At 33.6% G+C, this 12,077-nt stretch overlaps 1 pseudogene; it reads left to right on the top strand.

Annotated features, from left to right (window-relative positions):
• The first annotated feature begins 770 nt into the window (after positions 1 to 770).
• Positions 771 to 12,077, top strand: part of LOC101958462 (chromobox protein homolog 1-like) — a 29,760-nt pseudogene continuing 18,453 nt past the window's right edge.

The following is a 12,077-nucleotide window of genomic DNA, read 5'->3' as shown; positions in this document are numbered from 1 at the left end:
ATAATACAATTTGATAAAATGTTTGAAAAATATTAAAACTCAATAAACTAAAAAGATGGGAATAAGAAAAAAGAAGGAAAAGAAAACAATCTTAATGAGAGATAGAGGTCTTGTTTCAATTTGGTGAAGAAATCTGCTGGAAGAGATGGATTTTTAGTCTTTATTCTTGGCTCTGTATTTTTGACCACTGTCCTTGCATTTCTCACCTAGCTGCCAGCATCAGTATTTGGTGGGACTCACTGGGGAGTGCTGATGAATTGTATAATCTGTTTATCTGCTCTGGAGTGCAGATGCACTGCATGACCACAGTGAGCATCTCTGCAATAGCTCAGCATCAGCTACTCTGGATTTTTTTTTTCCCCTTGTGATCTGGAGGCTGATTGTTTCAATCTCTCTGGTTCAGGCACTCTCTGGGATTTCTTTCGTTGGCTATTCGCAACTTCCTTTATGAGTTCCCAGTCCAGCATCTCACCCTCTGTGTGCTCACAGTTACCTGAGCAGCAAAGAGACAGCTTCAGCTCCTTGGAATGTTTTCCCCACTGGCCAGTAAGTTCCACACTGGCAGAATGCTACATAGAGGGCTTTCCATGCCACACCCATGAGAGTGCGCTGCCTCTGGAATGCTTTCACCTCAGTGGACTGCTTTTAATTTGTTTCTAGTAAGACTACCCTACCAACTCTGTGTCCATTAAAATCAGCCTTCCTGTCTAGACCAAAGGTTTTCCTACATCATTTTTTCTTTATTTTTAAAATTTCTTCATCCATTGGCCATGCGTCTCTTTTGTCTGCTGGTGGCCAACTGGGACATCTCTATGGTACAGTTTTTAATGCTCGAGTTACTGACTTTCTGTAACTATGATTTTTTTTTCTTTAACCTTTCAGTATTACGTTTTAATGAGGTTCCTTTGTTACTCATCTTGCTGAAGAGCAGCTTTCCTACCTTTTAATTTTGGTGCTGATAAACTTCTGGGCCCTGCTTCCTTTCTTTACCCACCATCTTCCCATTATATCTTTGACGATTGCAATTTTTCAATAATAGAGCACCTTCCTAACATATGAAAAACCTTGGGTTTGATCCTCAGTATCACAGAAAAGAAAAGAAAAAAAAGTGAAATTTTTAATGGACATGCTGTTTATCAATATGCCTGCCCTTCTTTGAGGCTCAAAATTATAATCTACAACCCAAATTATATATAACCTCATCATTCTGTAGACATGTTCTAATAATAACTGTAATTTAAATATCCTTTTTAAATGCTGTGTGACTAGCATATAAAATTTGATGATATGGGTATTGATCAAAATCTATACAATAAAAAAAAAGCTTTGTTCATTTGCCTGTGTCTGGGGTTTAAATTGTTAGGGAAATAGAAACTATTGCTATATATTTATGTGTTTTGAACACTTTAGTAAAATACTGTTACTATTCCTTGCCCCTTTATTAAAGTTCTTTGGTGTTGAAAACTAAATTCCTGTATAATTAGTTGATTAAAGTATATTGAAAAATATATAATAGAAATTCTAATAATGCAGCTCCAGTGTAAGTAAGGGTACCTACATACCATTTCTATAATCTAGGCATTAAAAATTTGGGCTAAATCTTAGAAAATAAAGCATAACATAAATACAGAGAGGTTTCTCTATTTATGATGGGATTTAGATTTTCAAAGTAGACTTCAAACTATGCCTATAGCACTTCCATACAATAACTTCAACAGATGAGACTTACTCTAAGTGGAAATTTGGAATTTCTTTATTTTTATTCTCTGTCAAGGTCAAAGAAGACTATGGCCCCCAAACAGAAAGATAGGAATATGGAAGGCAGAGAGATTCACATATATAACAGACAGAGTTCCAGGACCCTTAGGATAAGATAAAAATTTTTTAGAGAGGAAAACTTGCCTATATCTAGTTCTTATATCCTTTTGTTTCTTTGATGACCAAATTTTACAAAAAGTGAACCATTCTCATAATAGAGAACTTAATCTTCTATGTGGATCTGATTGGCACTGTCTCTATCCATTTCTCCTGAAATATTTCTTCATATATCTTGGTGAATTTATTCATGATAGGAACGTGTCAATACAACTTTAAAAGGCTTTGCAAGCATAGACTGTATCATTTCCTCTTATGCTTTAATTTTCTTAAAATTTTCAACAAAAGTTCAGCTAAAGACTTACTCTTCTGCAAGAAGCTTTGCTCTTGATTCACTAAAGAATCAGATTGGGAGCCCTAGAGTGTGATTGCTTCCCTGCAGTTAGCAAAATGTGTTAAGTTATCTCAAACATTATCTAATGAAGTGCTTCCATTCAGCAGAGACTCTGTCATGAGAACAGAAATAAAGACTGTAAAATAGAAATGCAGACTTAGAATGGTGACCATTCTAAGGCAATATGAGTAGCACTCATAAGGAGAACTAAGAATGAAAATATCTTTTATTATATTCAACCAACAGAACAAAGTTTTAAAAACTCATGAAAGTTAAAAAAACCCACAAATGACTGTTAGTGGCTTTCTATTACTATAACAAATACCTGAAATAAATCATGTAGGAAAAAAAGATATATTCTGGCCCATAATTGTGGAGGTTTCAGTTATGACCCATTGGCCCCATTATCTTGGGCCTTTGGTGGAACATTATGTTGGGACTCTGTGGAGGAGGAGAACCATTCACCTCATGACTGAGAAGAAAGAGAAAATGGGAGGGGCTGGGTCCCAAAATCACCTTAAAAGGCACACTCCCAATGACCATAAGACCTCCCACTAGGCTGCCCCTCCTAGTTTCCACTACTCAAAGCATCAAGCTGTGGACCAATATTTCAATACAAAGAACTTTGGGGAGTGTTCCAGATCCAAACTATTGCCATGACTTAGCACACCAGTGAAAGCATCCATGACTATGAAAGACTCCACTGGCATGTGTGGCCATTTTCTTTACTTCCATGTAATAAAATTTAAAACTTTAATGAAATTACATTTTTCTTAGTGAACAGGCAAATCTCAAAATAAAAATATTTCCTTTCTGAAGAACTCTCTGTGTGTGAATTCTTTCCTGCAGGAGTCTGTTTTGTTTTGCTTTCTCGACCCCTCAGTGAATAGTAAAGGTGAAGAAGCAAAAAGGACTGAGCATGGGAGGACAAGAACACCAGGACTAGACAAGAAAGTCAACTCTGCTTCTATCAGAGGTTGTTGGGAGAGGGCTAATAGAGGGCCAGGAGGAAGAGGTCTATGGTTGAAGTCTATGGTAGAGGTCTAAGGTAGCCTAGGGTTCTAAGTGGAGAAAATGTTTTAATTAATAGAAAATGTATCAGTTTAAGAATGCACTCTAATTTCTGTAATAGTAGAGGTAAGTGGTCTTAAACTACCTGACAAACCTGACAAACCTTAGCCAAACCAAAGGCAGCTATTGCAACAAATTAATCTCTCGGCTCCTTCTCAAGCCTAAGTGCCCCTTTGGAATTCTGATTTACTCACCAATGCATGTAGTTAGTGTAGTTCATTCATACTGATGTGTAAGGTGAAGACCTTGGACATCACAGGAGTAGAGAACAAGAGACCTAGATTTGCTGTCAGGCATACCTTCAAATGTCAGGAAAATTGAGTCTCCTCTATATACTAGCTATTTGGTCTTGGGCAAGTTATTCAACCTCAATCTGCATCTCAAATATGGAAATAACATTGTCTACTTCAAAAATTGTAATAAATATTTGATAAAGTAACTTCAGAAAAAAAACTAGAGCATGGTACAAACTAAAGAAATGATGAATATTATTATGGCTATTTTTAAACAGATTTTGTTTTGGTAAAGAAAATATTATATGTATTATATTCTTCAAGGATTTCTCTTTGGTAACTAGCCAGTCTTTAGTCACAAACACATGTTAATACATCAATTATTTCAGATGAGGAGTTGAAGATAATGCAGGGAGTTTTTAGAAATTTTCTTCTAAAGTTTTCCCCTAGCTGTGTTTTTCAGATCCACCCATTTGTTGAGGTATAGCCTGTGATATCAATAATAAATTTTATCAGCTAAATAAATATACTTGCGTAGGGAAAATGACCATTCCCTCACTCATTCAATCATTCATCTAACATATATATGTGTCAACATTTCCTATGCCTAAGCTGATCTGTACCTAAGTATACAAAATTGATGATATAACCCTGGCACTCAGAGAATTCACTAGTATCCATGGAATATTTGTCAAAAACACATAGTTATAATAATAGATTCATTTAAAAGGCAAAAATTTCAAAAATGAAATTTCAAAAATTTTTCACAAATGAAATACCTTATAATAATAATTGCTTATTGATGGAATATTGCATTGCTATTATAAATATATCTCTAAAATATGTTATGAAATAATACTGTTAAGAAAAACAAAAAATATAACAACTGAATATTTACATGTGAAGAATGATTTTTCTAGACATGCAAGTATCAATTGCAGGACAGAGACTTCAAAATATCACTATTTTATGAGACACAGAATCTTTTATTTCAGTTCTACATATAAATGATACAACAAAAGGAAAATTATAGAACCTCTATATTTATGATGAACAAAAATGTATTTTTTAAAAATACTGGCTATCTAAATTCAATAGATTATAATACGTGGTTAAAATACATTGTAATCAAGAATTGTTTATACCAAAAATGCAAGAATGATTTGATATGAGAAAATATATTCATATAATTGGCCACAGATAAATGTTGCAACTTATGATTACTTTAACAGGTGAAGAAAACATATCATATAAACCAAGATAGAGTATAACAGGGTAATTTCCACAATCTAATAAAGTTCCAACCCAAAAAACAGGCAGCAAACATTTTACTTAGAAAAACATTTTAGGTACAGTCTTTTGTTAAACCAAGAAGAGAACGGTTACCATTATTGCTATAATTATTTCACAATATCAATACCAAGGCACCAGAAAAATATAAGAAGAATAAACGTTGCAAATGAAGACAAAAAGTTTTATTGTATGTGCATTAGAAAGTGACTTTCCCTGAAAGTCAACAGGATTAATAAATTTCAGAATTAATTTCAGTATGTTTCCTGGAATAAGATTGCCATACAAAAATAAGTAGTGTTTTAGTACCCTGGCAATAACAAAGTAGAAAACATAACCAGTGGCAAGACACAATTTGTAATATCAGATAAAAATGAACGTAACTAAGAATTAATAAAGATCATAACAAAAATATGGAAAAATAACATAAAACTCTAAGAATATAAGACAGCTTTCAAATTAATGTAGAGGAAGTCCATGTTCTTCCATAGGAAGATGAAATTATCAATATTATATGTGTCACAAACTATTACAGAAGTCCTAATGGTAATGGTTGATTGAGTCCAGTGAACACATTCTCTAATTTATATGAATATATAAAGAAAGATAATTAATGACAATTACATCATGTTAAAATTTCTACTACAATTGAGTACATTATGAGCAGAGTTAATAAATCAGTGATAGGTTGAGACTATACACCTTAATGTCTAAAAGTGATAAAAGAACAATATCTGAAACATATCCCAAATGCCTGAAAATCATCTAGGAATAGGGAGGCTGAAGCAGGAGGACTGCAAGTTTGGAGGCAACCTCACCAACTTAGCAAGCCCTCTCTCAAAATAAAAAATAAAAAAAGAGCTGTGGATGTGGCTCAATGGTTAAGTGGCCTTGGGTTTAGTACACAGTACATAAAAAGATAAATAAGTAAATAATAAGTCAACAAAAATATGATGAGAAAAATTATACCAGAAGTAGTCCAAATATCAAGTTATTATATGAATAAATGTTTAAATTTATTAATAATTAAATATATAAAACTAAGATAAAGAGTCAACCATTTATACTTACATGTTTGGCAAAACTTAAAGTACTAGATATTGTCTAGTATTTAGAAATGAGATGATGTAAAAGCAGTCTTCTTCCTCTTGTTATCACTGAGAATATTCTGATAGTTATTTATATTAAAATTACATATATTCTAGGACCCAATAATTTAACTGCTAAAAATGTTTCAATTATTTATATTCCACCCAACAGTAATTGTCTTAAATCCAAACTGAGATTAACATTGGAATCCACAAATAAAATGTAGAGGAAACACACCAAGATACTGTAGAACTCTCAAAAACAATACATTAAAAGTACAGTTATGTGCCATATAATGGATATATTCTGCTAAATATATTAGATGATTCATTGTTGAGTAAACAATGCAGAGTGTGCTTACACAAACCTGGATGGTATTACCTACTGTGCACTTTGAATGAATGGAATAGTCTGTGACTCCTGGGCTATAAACCTGTAGAGCATGTTACTGCACTGAATACTGTTGGCAACTGAAACATGATGGTAAATATTTGTGACTCTAAACATATCTAAACATACACATGGTAGAGTAAAAATTCTATAGCACCTATATGGGCGTCAGTGGGTGAGTGGTTAGTGAATATGAATGGACATTACTATGTACGACTGTAGACTTTGTAAATACTATACATTTCAGCTCCCCTAAGTTTGCAAAAAAAACTCTTTAGTAAATTAAACTTAGCTTACTGTAACATTTTTATGTAATATACTTTATTTTTTTCTAATTTTTTATTCTATTGAATACTAAGAAACAAACACAATGCATAACCATGCAAAAAAAATTCTGTTTTTATATACTTATTCTACACATTTTTTTTTAATTTTTAAAAACTTAACCTCTTTTTCTTTAATTCTTTTAGCTTTTAGGTTAAAAATTAAGATACAAACACATGTGTTAGCCTAGGCCTACAGAGAATCAATATCATTAGTATCACTGTCTTCACTTCTACATCTTGTTCCACTGGAAAGTCTTGATGGGAAATGACAAGTGAGGAGCTGTCATCTCCTACATGACAAGCCTTCTGCAATACCTCCTGAAGGGTGTGTTTTATAGACACACTGAGTGCACAGTGGAATAATGATTAAAAAGTAGAGTGATGTAAATACATAAACCAGTACCATAGTCACTTATTTCTATTTCAAACATTATATATACTATACATAATTGTGTGTTGTACTTTTATAAGACAGCACAGTAGGTTTTTTTACACCAGCATCACCACAGACGTGGGTAACATGTTGTGCTGCATCATAACAGCTAAGCTATCACTGGTCAATAGAAGATTTTCAGCACCATTATGATATTATGGGATCATCCTTGTGTATACACGCTGTCCATCATTCACCAAAATGTTGTTACATGGCACATGACTGTGTATGCAATACAACCTGGTATATATATTTTAAAACATCATACTTAGAGAAAAAAGAAAGAAACATTTAAAAAGTGTGTTTTCTATGCTTTGACAATGACAATATTAGGAAAATATATAACAGATTAATGAGATCGTTATGGAGGGGGAAAGGAAGAGAATGAGAGAGGGAATATGATGATGCTGTCCTACAAAATGAAGAAAATTATTAGCTCAATTCTTTGTACTTGAAAATAAATAAGACAGAAAAGATGAACCATGCTGTATTAAAAGTAAATAAATAACTATAATCTACAAGAAAACAATAATTATAGTAAAATATGATAAATTGGGTGAAAAAAAACTCTATACTATAGAATAGTTAAGAAAAACTATATAGGAGCCACATACAGCTTTGTGGTGTTATAAACTATGAATTGAGTATTGAGGGTTGTGTTGGAATTCACTGGGATGAAAAGTAGAGGGAGAACATTCATTCAAGATGAAGAAAAAAGAATATTCAAATACTGAAAACGGAAAGAATGGCAATTTTAAAATATTTGAGATGAAACAATGCATTGGATATTTTTCCAGCACAATATTATTCTCAGTTTATAATAAGGTAAAATTTTAATTTAGATTGAGTTACTTTTAATTAATCTGAAATTTTGCCCGATATATTACAAAGGAAGATACATAAATTCGCATGCATTTAAGTATTTTAATTCCAGAATTAGTCCTAAGCTCATTATTCTCTATAATACAGAAACAAAATTACCACTCGACAAATTTTTCACAATGAAAAGTTTTCTTTCACACCTCACATTGCCATTTCGAAGAGCAGATGCTTTCAAAGATTGAAAAATATCACCACTTATGAATCACCATTTTCCACTTCATAATTCACTTTAAAAAATTCAAACCACAAAGTTTAGATCAGATAAATAGAAGCGCTCTGTATCTGTCCCTGTCTAAGAATGCTCTTCATATTTCCTGGCATGCTCGGCCACACTTTGCACTTTGGGTTCTTGCCCTTTGGAGCCAGCCTCTCCTTGTGTCTGTTCTGACTCCTAAAGCAATGTGTCCATTCAGGTCTCTCCTCTGAACTTTGGTCTCAGGCATTTTCTGGGTATCTTCACCTCTGAAAGGCCTGTGAGCTTCCCAAACTCAACGTGCTGACAAGTGTAACTATCATATATTACCTGGAAGCCTTTCTTAATTGCATTTTCTGTTGCAGATGATTTCAATTGGTCATGTAAGCTAAAATCCTTGGAGAAATGCTTGACTCCTCTTTTTCTCTCACACTTCTCAATGAATAACCCACATCCTGCTTGTTTCACCTGGTGACTTTTTATTTATTTAGTCCTGTCAGTTGTTATCACTACCCACTTTATATCTGCATTACTGAAGAGAGACAGACTTTTCCAGCTGCTCACTCTATTTTCTGTTTTCTCCTGTAAACCTATTTTTCTGGTGAATTTTCAAAGTGAGCTCATGGAAAAAACAATCTGATCATATTATTCCCATAAGTTGATCTTCAGCTCCTAAGGAATATCATTTAAGATGGCTACAAAGTCATTCAAATCTTCCACTTATTGAATAACACAGTCAACTAAAGCAGTGACCATTAAAATTTTTTTGTGGTATAACTCTATTCATAAATGTGTGAACATACCTTTATAAGTGTGTACGTGTGTGTATGAGTACATGCATATAAACACTAATATGTTACACATATTACTGAGTATTCTCACCAAACATAAGATAAATAAGAACATAAATAAGAGTGTTAATGACTTTTTTCTATTAGTAGCCTCATGGATCAGATTATGTAATCCTCAGGACTTTGTGGATACACTGTATTGATCATTGGACTGAATGGTGTTAAAAGAGTCAAGGTCACAGCTTTAATAGTTCTTTCTACCACTTAATGTCTTTCAATACATAGTAACAGCCTATGCTCTTCATCTCAATCAGGCCTGTTTAAATGGACAATTGAGTCACAGTAGTTTAGGATTTGAAAGGACTTTAACCCATAAGTCCCCAAATTTTAATTATGCAATTATTTCAACAAAATTGACAATTTTTAATGTGCCTGACTGAAATGAAAGGCTCAATCTGTTAAATTAAAATGTTAATTAATATTGTGACTATATTATAATCATATTCTTATTATATAATTATGTATTATATACCATATTTAGTTCATATGTAATTACATATTATATACCATACATAGTTCTGTGAGTATGTGATGAAATGGGTTAATGTGCCAACTGCTTTACTTCCAAGAAGTAGTATGGAAAAAGCAAATGTGAGGATTAGTATAAACTTTTCCCCAAGGCTGTAAAACCAGACAATGCATAGTGCCTCAAAATGTAGACATCATCTTTCCATATGTAGCATAAGTCTGAGTTTTGAGCCTTTATATCTTTCTTCAGAAACTGTCCTTCCCAGCTTGCTGTTTGACTTCCTATTCTTCAACACATCTTAAGCTTGTTTCTGGTCTTAAACTTTTTCTTTTTGTGCCATGTCTCCTGCCTATACAGATCTTGGCTCTACTTTTTTAGATGAACATTAATAGATAGTTGTGATTCTCATTCTTTCCTGATAATTTCTGAATCTATGTTTTTACTTATTCTTGTCCTCTGAAATTCAGTATTGCAGGTCCAGTTCTCCTACAAAGTCACCTGGTCTTGGCCAACTCAGGCCACCATTACCATAAGCTACCATAGACTGAGTACCTTAAACAACTGAAATTTATTGTCATGCAAGCCTGGAGATTAGAAATCCAACATCAAGGTACCAAAATGGTTTGATTCTGGTTAGGGCTCTGTTCTTGGCTTGCAGGCGGGTGCCTTCTCTCTGCGTCATCACATGGTAGGAAAAGGTAGACAGCAGGCTGTCTGGTTTCTCTTCTTAATATGGCACTAATCCCATCATGAGGGTCCCACCATGTGACTTCATAGGAACATAATATTCCCCCAAGGCCCCACCTCCATATACCATCATATTTAGTGTTAGAGACTCAGTATAAATTTAGAAATGGGGACACCATTCATTATCAAATGTGTCTACCCTGTCATCCCTGAATTCATCTCATATTCAAAATGCATTATTTTTTTCCTGTGACTCCTAAGAGTCTTTGCCTGTTTCAGAAATAATGTTAATATCTGAAGTCCAAAGTGTCACCTGAATATCATTTTAATCAGACCAGGCAAGACTTGAGGACTGATTCATTCATCTTGAGGCATAAGTTCCTTGCTGTAAAACAGACAAGTTATTCTGGCTTTCAAACTCATGCTAAGACAGGCATAGCATAGACATTCCTATTCCCAAAGGGAAGAAAGAAAATGATGACAAGTTTCAGGAAAATCTAAAACCTAGGAAAGCAAATTTCATTAAATCTGAAGGCTCAGAAATAATCCTCTTTGGCTCAATCTCCTCACTCCCAAGCCCACTGAAGCAGCAGCGGCAGTCTGTTGAAACTGATGCAGTGGCCCTGACATCTGAATCCCCTTCAGAGTCTTTTTTTCTTCTTCTTATAGGACAGCATACTTGATTAGACAAAGGGGAATAAAGAGAATCAAGGGGGAATGAGAATAGGAAAGACAATAGAATGAATTGGACTTGACTTTCCTATGTTCATAGATGAATATATGACCAATGTTAGTCCACATCATATACAACCACAAGAATGGGAAGTTACACTCCATGTATGTATAATATGTCAAAATATAGCCTACTGTTTTATATATATATAGAACAAATTAAAAATTCTTAAGAAGAACAGCATACTTGTAACCAAATAGCTCTATCATCCTGTCAAAACTAAGCAGTATGATAGCCATCCTTCATTTTGTACCATCTCTATCACCTGCAATTAAAACTGCCAATGTTGTTACATATGTAATCTCACAAAGTCTCTAGCAAGTGATAATTTCATAATTTTTTTCCAAACATGTTTTCTAACTTTTGGGGATATGGATAGGCAGAAAATTTTTAAATCTTTAAGTCTGGTGCCTTCCTGATTAACAAATTATTTTTCAGTTTGTCTCTCTCTCTTACCACATTTTACCATAAGGAGTCAGGAGTAACAGAGTTGCTTCTTCAATACTAGCTTACAAATCTCCTCAGTGAAGTATCCATTTTTCATCACAAGTTCTACCTTCCATAAGAAACTAAAACATATTTCAGTCAAGTTCTTTGCCACTTTATTGAAAGGTTAACTTTCCCTACATGTTCTAGTAATATTTTCTTCATTTTAATCCAAGACTAACAAATCTTGTTCTTAACATGCTTTATATCCTTCACATCCATATTTCTTGTATGTACTGTAAACTTTTCCAGCCTGTACCCATTACCTAGTTCCAAAACCAATACCATGTGTTTAGATCAGTGTTGCACTACACTCTACATCTTGGTAGCAGAGTATGCATTAGGGCAGAGACACAGACCCAATAAGAATTGGGTAGATGATATTTGATAGAGAGATAGATAGATAGATAGATAGATAGATAGATAGATAGATAGATAGATATCCCTAGATACATATATAGAAAGAGATCTGAAGACCACATATCCTTCAATAAAGGAAATATCTTTGGCATCCCTATCTTTAAATCTACCTATGTCTGTTTAGAGAGAAAGAGACAGACTGCTTTAGTATATGAAATTATCACATATGATTTGGACAGCTGAGCTATCCAATGATCTGTAATCAGAAAACTAAAATCCCAAGAAAGCCAATGTACAGTCCTAGCCTAGTTCAAAACCCAGGAAGACCAATATTTTAGCTCAAAAATTAAGGAAGAGGAAGTTCTTACCAAATCT

This window comes from Ictidomys tridecemlineatus, chromosome 8, assembly GCF_052094955.1.
Source record: "Ictidomys tridecemlineatus isolate mIctTri1 chromosome 8, mIctTri1.hap1, whole genome shotgun sequence".
Classification (NCBI taxonomy): Eukaryota; Metazoa; Chordata; class Mammalia; order Rodentia; family Sciuridae; genus Ictidomys; species Ictidomys tridecemlineatus.
The sequence above is the reverse complement of the archived record's forward strand: the minus strand, read 5'-3'. Positions and strand labels throughout refer to the sequence as shown.